Here is an 8,745-nt window from a genome sequence, read left to right on the forward strand (position 1 = left end):
TTTTACATCCATTTGATAGACTTCCAATAGTTATGTGTTGCCAAGGAAAAGAGTGTCTAGATGGTAGCCCATTTTGTTGTGGGGGAAAAATTATCCTCATACTCGACCCATTCCTTTGTGCAAAACCGTTTTCCACAAAACTCGCTTTATGCTTGTCAAGTGAGCCATTTGCTTTATACTTGTTTTTGAAGACCCACTTGTAGCCAATTGGTTTGGTTCCTAATGGAAGATCAACTCGATTCCAAGTGCCATTCTTTATCAAAGCATAATATTCTTTCTGCATCGCTTCTTTCCATTCATCATGAGAAGCAACTTCTTTGAAGGAAGTTGGTTCAAAATATGTAGAAAAGTTCAGTTCACAATCATAAGAAACATCCATATCAATAGGTGAATTAGAATCATCTACATCACCTCCATTTTTTCTGGTTGAGCTTCTTATTCCTGTCTTTCTGACCTCATCAGGACGAACACTTTCAAGTGTCTTTGTCAGCCATTTAGGAGGACCTTTCTGAGATGGCCTAGGTTGCTTAGTTGATTGAGATGGGGCTAAATCAATATTTAGTCTTCCAATTCTTTAACTCACATAACTCAAAGTGGCATCAGTGGTTGCAGCTTCATGCAGGGGAGAGAGTGTTTCAGAAGAAGATTCTACATATTGATCCAATATGGGAATCCACCCTTCAAGATGTGCAATTTGATTATCAAACCCTTGAAAAGATTTTACATGTATGAATGTATCCAAGCGATCAAGCTGTCACACAACAATATTGTCAGCCTTGGAAGATTCAAGAAAGATCACATCTCTAGATATTATAAACTTCTTATTGACTTCATCATAGAGATGGTATGCTTTGGAGGTATTTGAGTACTCCAAGAAGATATACTTATGACTCCTTGCACTGAGTTTGTTTCTCTGTTCCTAAGGTATTAAGGCATAACAAGTGGAACCAAAAACCCTGAGATGTCTCACGAAAGGAATGTGGCCATACCACATTTCATAGGGAGGCTTGTTTTTTATAGCATTAGATGGACATATATTCTTTATATACACAACACATAAAACTGCATCAGCCCAAAACATCTTTTTAACATTCTTGAAAAACATCATGGAACATACCATATTTAATATTGCTCTATTCATTCTTTCAAGTGCTCTGTTATGTTGGGGATTATACGGCATAATTTTTTGTTGTTTGATCCCATGCTAGTGAAGATAGTTTTCAAATTAATTTGAAGTGTATTCTTTTCCATTATCAATGAGAGTAGAGCCAATATGAGATTGTGTATCATTTTCAATCCATGCATGAAAGTTCTTGAATGTTTCAAAAGCTTCAGATTTGTTCTCAATAAATAAACGCAACACATTCTCGTCTAGTCATCAATAAAAGTCATCATATATTTATTTACCATTTGCAGAAGGAATAGGTATTGGGCCACATAAATCTAAATGAATGAGTTCAATTTTTCTATGTGCTCTGGAATGAGAATCATGAAAACATTGTTTGTTGTGCTTTCCTAAGATACAAGCATCACATTGCTTAAGTTTCCTAGGAATTATAGGCAAACCAGTAACCTCATTTTTCTTCAACAAACGAAGGTTGTCATAGTTCAAGTGTCCTAATCTAGCATGCCATAAAAGACTTGATGGAAATGTACCTTCGTCATAGTGAGAACTGTATGAGAAGTTTTGTGAATGAACAGAGATTCCTTGCAACTTCAAAAGTCTTTCTTCTTCTATCCCCATAATGACAAGTGAGTGATATGATGCTTTTCTGACCTCGTCCTTGCCATCAAATATATGAATGGATTTTCCTTTTTGGCGAATGTGAACCAAAGACAGTAAGTTTCTCCTCGGCTCCGAGAGGTATAAAACATCATGCAGAATAAAGACTGGAATAGCAAGTAGTTTGAGCATGATGGCTTGAGTTTTGACTTGTGTGCAAAGTATATTACTCCATCAGCATTGTGAGTGAATTCTTCAAAGAAATCTCTCCTGAAAGTCATGTGGAAATTTTCTCCTGAATCAAGCAACCAATCATCTTTCCATGAAGCAAGTGAAGCATTGAACAAGTCTTTAGTTACTCGATTGTTACAATGTGCCACAACATAGTGAGAGGATTCAGGTACTTTACTTTTCCCTTTGTCATTAGTTTCACCTTTCCCTTTATTCCTTTCCTGCTCAATTTTGTCCTATGGAAACTTACACGTGGATGCATCATTTCCATCTCTAGTGCATCATATGCAATGAAGATCAGACTTTTCTCCTTGGTTATGTCTTCCCCCTGCCTCTAAAATTCCTCCTTCGTCTTCCTCTTTGTCCACCTCTTCCTATAGAAGAATCTTGTGCATGATTCTTCTCCTTTTGTGCAAAGCATACAATTTTGTAAGTAGACTGAGGAGTTGAATTCTTCCCAAAATCCTTCTCTCTCTCAGCAAAATGATTTTCAATGGAGTCAAAGGTAATCTCCTTAAGGTTTCCACTTGCTTGCAATACTTGAGATAATGTGAATAGGTGGGATATCATGCCCTGACATAAGCTATGAGAGGAATATCTATCTCAAAACTAGTTCCCTTTATATCATGCATAATGGATCTTACTTCTGATGCTAAGCCAATAGGGTCATCATTTTTCAACTCAAGAATGAATAACTTTATCATCAATTTAATAAATTCAAGTTCAGAGTGTGGGTCATACAATTCCTTGAATTTCATTAAAGATCCAAAGGCATTTGAAAATGGTGAAATATGGCGACTCACTTCTTAATTTACTGACGTTGCAATCAAGGCATAGGCCTTGTTGTTATTGTTTTCCCAAATGGAAAAGTCCTTATCTAAAGTGGGATTTGCAGGTGCATTGTCTCCTTCTCCTTCACAAATCCCTTTCCACAACTCATTGAAAATGAGGGTGTGTTTTATCTTCCAAGACTACTCAGGATAGTTCTCTTTGTGAGTGAGAACTACTCCCACTATGGAGATGAGTGAATGCATCATAAAATTTGATGTGGCCTCAAAATAATTACAAAAAAAAATGGATATACCTTCAAAAGCCTTCAATTAAAAATATAATCTCTCAATATACCTTCATGACATATTACATAATGCTCACATATCTCATTACATACCACATATGGTCCACATAACATATATTATAATACACCCGTCAAAATAGGAACTCGAGATATTTTCCATCCATATGCTCCATTTAATATATGTGCCATGTAAAGGATTATGGTTTTAAAAAATAACTCCAAATACGGTCTTCAAGAAGGCTAACGCATATAAAAAAATTGATACACACACCATTCAAATAATGATTCACCCACCATTCAAATGTATATAGATAATTCCAATGCGCCATTCAACACTCCATTCACTACACAGTCATTCATCCGGATATAATGTATCGTTTCCTATTTATAATAGCTTGAATGCAGAAAAATGCATCATATACAGCCTGAGACACAATATTATAACCAGAGATACAACATTCATATAAAACTTCAATTCACTCCAACAGATGGACTTCAAGAGTTACACACATTTAATTAACGAATGACTCAAATGTAGAGAATGGATTAAGACATAGAGAACAATTGCAAAAGAAGGTCTCTCGGTTTTGAACTTCATATCTAGTAATTCAGCCTAGTGATCTACGTCTTCTAGAGAGAATAGGTTGTGTTCAACATCTGCAGGAACAAAGAGGATCTATGTTACTTGGAGCAGAACTTTAGGGAATCAAGCCCAAAATGCAAGGGAGTTATTGAGTAGGAAAATACTAGAATGGGACCTATGCTCCAACAATTTCACACTACTCGAACGCAAAGCTTCTATGAGAGTTATCCATTCAACAACAATGCATAGGATTATGCAAGGATTTGACAGAAATGTCAGTCTGCAAAAGATGTAGAATAGAAGCAGGGAGTTACAAGTGCAGAAAGGAAGTTAAAAATGGGACTGCCTCTGATACCATGTCAGGCCAAGAGGTAACCCCTCAAATCAAATTGCGTCTTTGCATTAAGATGGATTATAGATATATACATGGAGAGACAGACTCTTGGGTTTCATCTCCTAGTGTCTCTTTGTTTTCGAATTATCTTTATTTTCTTTTCACAATATTTACATGGATTTACCTAATCCCAAAGATTAGGTGTCAACAACTTTAAGGCATTAACAATCTGAGAGAAATGAACCAATTAAACCTTGGAGACTATGATGACTTGCAATGTATACTTCATAGCATGTCATTGTTAATTTTCACACTGCTCTATGTTGTTTCAATTACTTTTAGCTCAATTCAATTCTTCAATTAGAAATATTTTCAATAATAATTCATCTTTCCAATCATCAATAATAATTGAAGATAGAACAATAAATGCAATGACAAAGGAGACAATCAACAAGAGACCCCAGATTTGGTCAAAGACCAGGAAAAAAACCCCACAAGGGGGAAATCCTTTTGAAAATTCTTCTTCTATTAGATTGTCATAAAATTTTCAGCAGAGAGTAAAATGAGCCTAATACAAAATCATCCAGCAAAATTAAACCAACAACATTCATAAATATGTTCATATCATCAATATATATCAAAGAAAACTTTTCCTATCTATGGTCAACTACGGTCAGATGTGAAAATTTAGCCCTAGAGCCCAACTGCATGGAGCAAGAGTTGTACATGCGATGGAGACCTTCCAACTGCACCCTTGATCCTGATAGCCTACAATTATAGCCAAATATTTCCTTTGACGAGCCTGTGGTCGGAAACTAAAACCATAGAACATGTGAAAGCTTCAAAACCTGCATTTTCGAACCTGTGTGAACCTCTTTCCTCAACCCAACCTCAAACTTGTGTGAAAAAATCAATGAATAAGAGAAGAAGATGATGCTTGGTGATGTCCAAATATGCTTCCAAGGGTGACCATTTCTTGTTAAAGCCAACTTCATGGGAATTAATTTAAATAGAAATTTTATGAGAATTTTGGATCACAAGTAGGGGTTGTGACCATTTGATGGTAGTCATGGATAGCTTCAACAAAATGGTTGAGACAATACCTTATGAAAAATATTTTAGTGTAGTAAGTCGAGTATATTCTCTTTAATAAAGTATAGGTATACTTTTATTTACCATTGTTGATGATGTCTAATAATAATAATAAATTAATGTGAGAATTAATAAATTATTAATAATAGAAATAATATCTTATATAAAAAAAATTAATATAATAAATTAAGTATATTCTTTTTAATAAAATAAAAATCCATTTACCATTATATAATAGTAACAATAAATTGATATAAAAATGGATAAATGTTAACTTAAAGAAGAATATCATCTAAAAACAAATAGAAAATGGTTAGACAAAGCAATATACTAGCAAGTCCACCAAATGTTGCAAAGGAAACGACGTAAGGCGGTGGCATAGGAAAGAGTAGCATTAATAGTGAATGTGTGACCTACACACATCTGGAGAAAAAATATTGTATGCGGTTAACACTCAAAACCAATTCAACAATTTGAAAACATACAAAAGATTAAGAACTATGTTTCTTTGTTGTATAAGTGAAATACAAAACAAAAGGGAAAAATACAAAAACTCAGTTAATTGAAACTAGAATGCGCACCATGTCATCATACAGTTGGAATCCAATTCAACAATTTGAAAGCATACAAAAGATTAAGAACTATGTCTCTTTATTGTATAAGTGAAATACAAAACAAAAGGGAAAAATATGAAAAATCAGTTAATTGAAACCAGAATGCACACCATGTGATCCTACAGTTGGAATCTAAGTGTTTTGCAGGATTTCGTTTTCTACTTACAGAAAAGGAGCAAACAATATAAAAAACCATGTTGAAGACCATACACGTTATTTCAACAAACATGAAGCAATCAAAATTGCCACACCTACTCGAATAGAGAGATTCTTCATATGAATCGGATAATTAGTCATGTCCAGGAAAAATGAGGGCATATGGAGTCATAGTGTCAATCTGAGGGCATTGTTTGCTATTTTTTAACATTTGAGCTACAAATGTTGATAATGGTCATTCACATATATGTTACACATTATAATAGAGTTAGACTATATAATATAGTTGTGACATGTGAAACCCAGTAGTACAGGGTATTGAAAATATTTTCAGGTGATAGTATGATCATAATGTCCATGCCATCATCACCCGCAGTACAACTTTTTTCTTTTGTTCTGATATCTATACAGAGGCATCTAAACTGAGGTAATATCATGAATTGAATTCATGTCTGAATCTTTTGGATTAGTTGGAGAGGACACAATTTTTTCATTTTGTTTCAGATTTTCTTCCCAACCCAATTGTGTGGGACTCAATTTTCGGAAGCTAGCATCTTCTCTAGTCTCAATCTGCCAAAAAGGTACATTTCTATTTTGTAATGTTCTCAATCTTTTCTTGCCAGCGTTCTGCATATTCCGATCTAAATTCCTTTAAGAACTCTCATTTGATGTCAAATAGCTCTCCATTGAATAATCTGTGGTCTGAGATTATTAATTAAGGCTATTCATAGCCTATACCATATGTTTTTGCTGCATATATACCAATTCATGTATTCTCTAAAATATACAAATTTGACACCACATCAAAATTTCATTCTCATTTCTCACTGAATATAAGCATTCTACTCCATACTTTCAAAACAATACAAATGATCCAATCCACTGGGTTACGATAGCTTGTGCTTAGCTTATAGTGTATGAAAAACATAAACACAAAGCTTCACTGGAGAAACAATATAAGCTCCCTGAATTTCATATCTAGGCAGTGGTATTATAAATACATATGTTGAATAAGCTCCTAGTGGCCTATCTAAATATTTTAGCAGTTCAGCTTCTAGATAATATACCAAGAACCATAAAATCACACTCTTGATTCTGATTCATGAACCTAGGATTCAGTGAGTGATGAAGGTTTTTGTCAAATATGGAAGGTACAAATTTCTTAAATGACTTGCTAACATTCATTGTCATATGATCCATCCAAAACCATTCAAATCAAACTCCCTAAAATTGGATTCTATACTAGTGTCATCATTAGCATTCAAGTCTAATTATTCAGTGAGCTTGGAAAGCTTGTTATTTCTAACTGAAGGAATTTCAACTTCATCCCTATGAAGCCCTACCAATTCACCCATGCAGCAAAATTCATGCAAAGAGAAGCTCCTAGGCAATTCTCGTTTAATTACTTGTTTTCCTACACATGATCCATTTACTTCCATCTATTTTTCCCTTGCATCAGACATGCCATAGCCATTTTCTTTTGTTTGTACCCTAAAAATTGTGGTCCTCTCTCCTAAATTTCCTTTGGTTGCAATTGAATTCTTGTATGAATATTTTGGATTAGTTGGAGAGGACACAAATTTTTCAACTTGTTTTAGATTTTCTTCCCAACCCAATTGTGTGGCACTCAATTCTCGAAAAATGACATCTTCTCTGGCCTCAGTCTGCCAAAATGGTACATTTCTATTATTTAATGTTCTCAATATTTTATTTCCAGCGTTCTGCATATTCTGATCTAGATTCTTTTCAGAACTCTCATTTGATGTCAAACAACTCTCCATTGACTAATCTGTGACCTGATATTGTTGACTAAGGCTATGCATATCATGTACCATATGTTTTTGTTGCTTGTATAATGATGGAATTTCAGGTAAACAATAAAAAACATTGTTGAGGCATTTAGTGGACATTTTTGAAGCCAATTCTGAGATTTTTGTACAGGCAGCTTCCAGTCCAATAGAACCTAAGTTGTTGCCAGCAAGAGTTTCCCTAGCCTTTTCCAGCACAGACTTCAAGTACTTACCCTAAGTTTTAATTCAGAGCTGTAAATGTTGTTGTACCTGTTTCAACCATGTTAGATTAAGAAAAAGAGAGCCAATATTGAACTCCTTTCATGTTTTTTCTCTTTTCACCCCAAATTAATAGAGCTATCTAGACAGAATCAATGGAACCACAACTTAATCTTAGCTCTCATATCAACTTCAAAAATTGTTTCTTTTCATTTTAACATAAAATTAACACTAGAACAGAAGGTGATTACATGAAGCAATTATCTTAAATAAAATTCACAATGCCTGGTAATTTATATCTCTATTCACCCTTAATGACCATAAAAGGAGAGAACGCGCTATGCCTGCCTGCTTTGACGTTTTTGGACCTAGGACTTTATAAGACCTTACCTTCATGTGCCTTATGTGAGTAACATGTGCCTTTCCATACCTTGTGTAACGAAGTCTTGGCCTGGTCCAATGCCTTTGCTTTGGCAAAGAAAGGACTTTGCCCAGTACATAACTCTGTAGATTGATTACTTCACATACATGAAGTATTTACCTACCATAATGTCCAATTGCTTCCTAATGTTGCCTTAAATAAAATAAAAAAAAGGAACCTCCACTTATGATCAAAAGAAGAAAGAAGAAATACTTCTTGCATTGGAAGTTACATATGACCTAGAGGTGGAGCAGATGGACGTCAAGACTACATCATTGGAGCTTAACACATGGACTGTATTGTGGAACAGTTCCAAGAATAAGCATGGTGCTAAATTTCATGTCTTTCTTTTGATCCTAAGTATCAAATACTCCTACGCTACTAGAAACAAGAATTGCAAAATGGGTATGACATGAGGAAAAAAAATTCTCAGGGTTTGTACAAGTTACTTTTCTGGTTTTTTAATATTTTTTAAAATTATTAATGTGAAAATAATAATTCCAGAGA

The 8,745-nt window shown here is 34.5% G+C and overlaps 1 pseudogene; it reads right to left on the reverse strand.

The window, feature by feature from the left end:
- Window positions 1-6,995: 6,995 nt before the first annotated feature.
- LOC149264752 (myb-related protein 2-like) lies at window positions 6,996-8,213 on the reverse strand (annotated as a pseudogene).
- Window positions 8,214-8,745: the final 532 nt, after the last annotated feature.

This window comes from Pinus tabuliformis, chromosome 6 (assembly GCF_031772625.1).
Source record: "Pinus tabuliformis cultivar Carrire ecotype Pingquan chromosome 6, CPIR1, whole genome shotgun sequence".
NCBI classification, from domain to species: Eukaryota; Viridiplantae; Streptophyta; class Pinopsida; order Pinales; family Pinaceae; genus Pinus; species Pinus tabuliformis.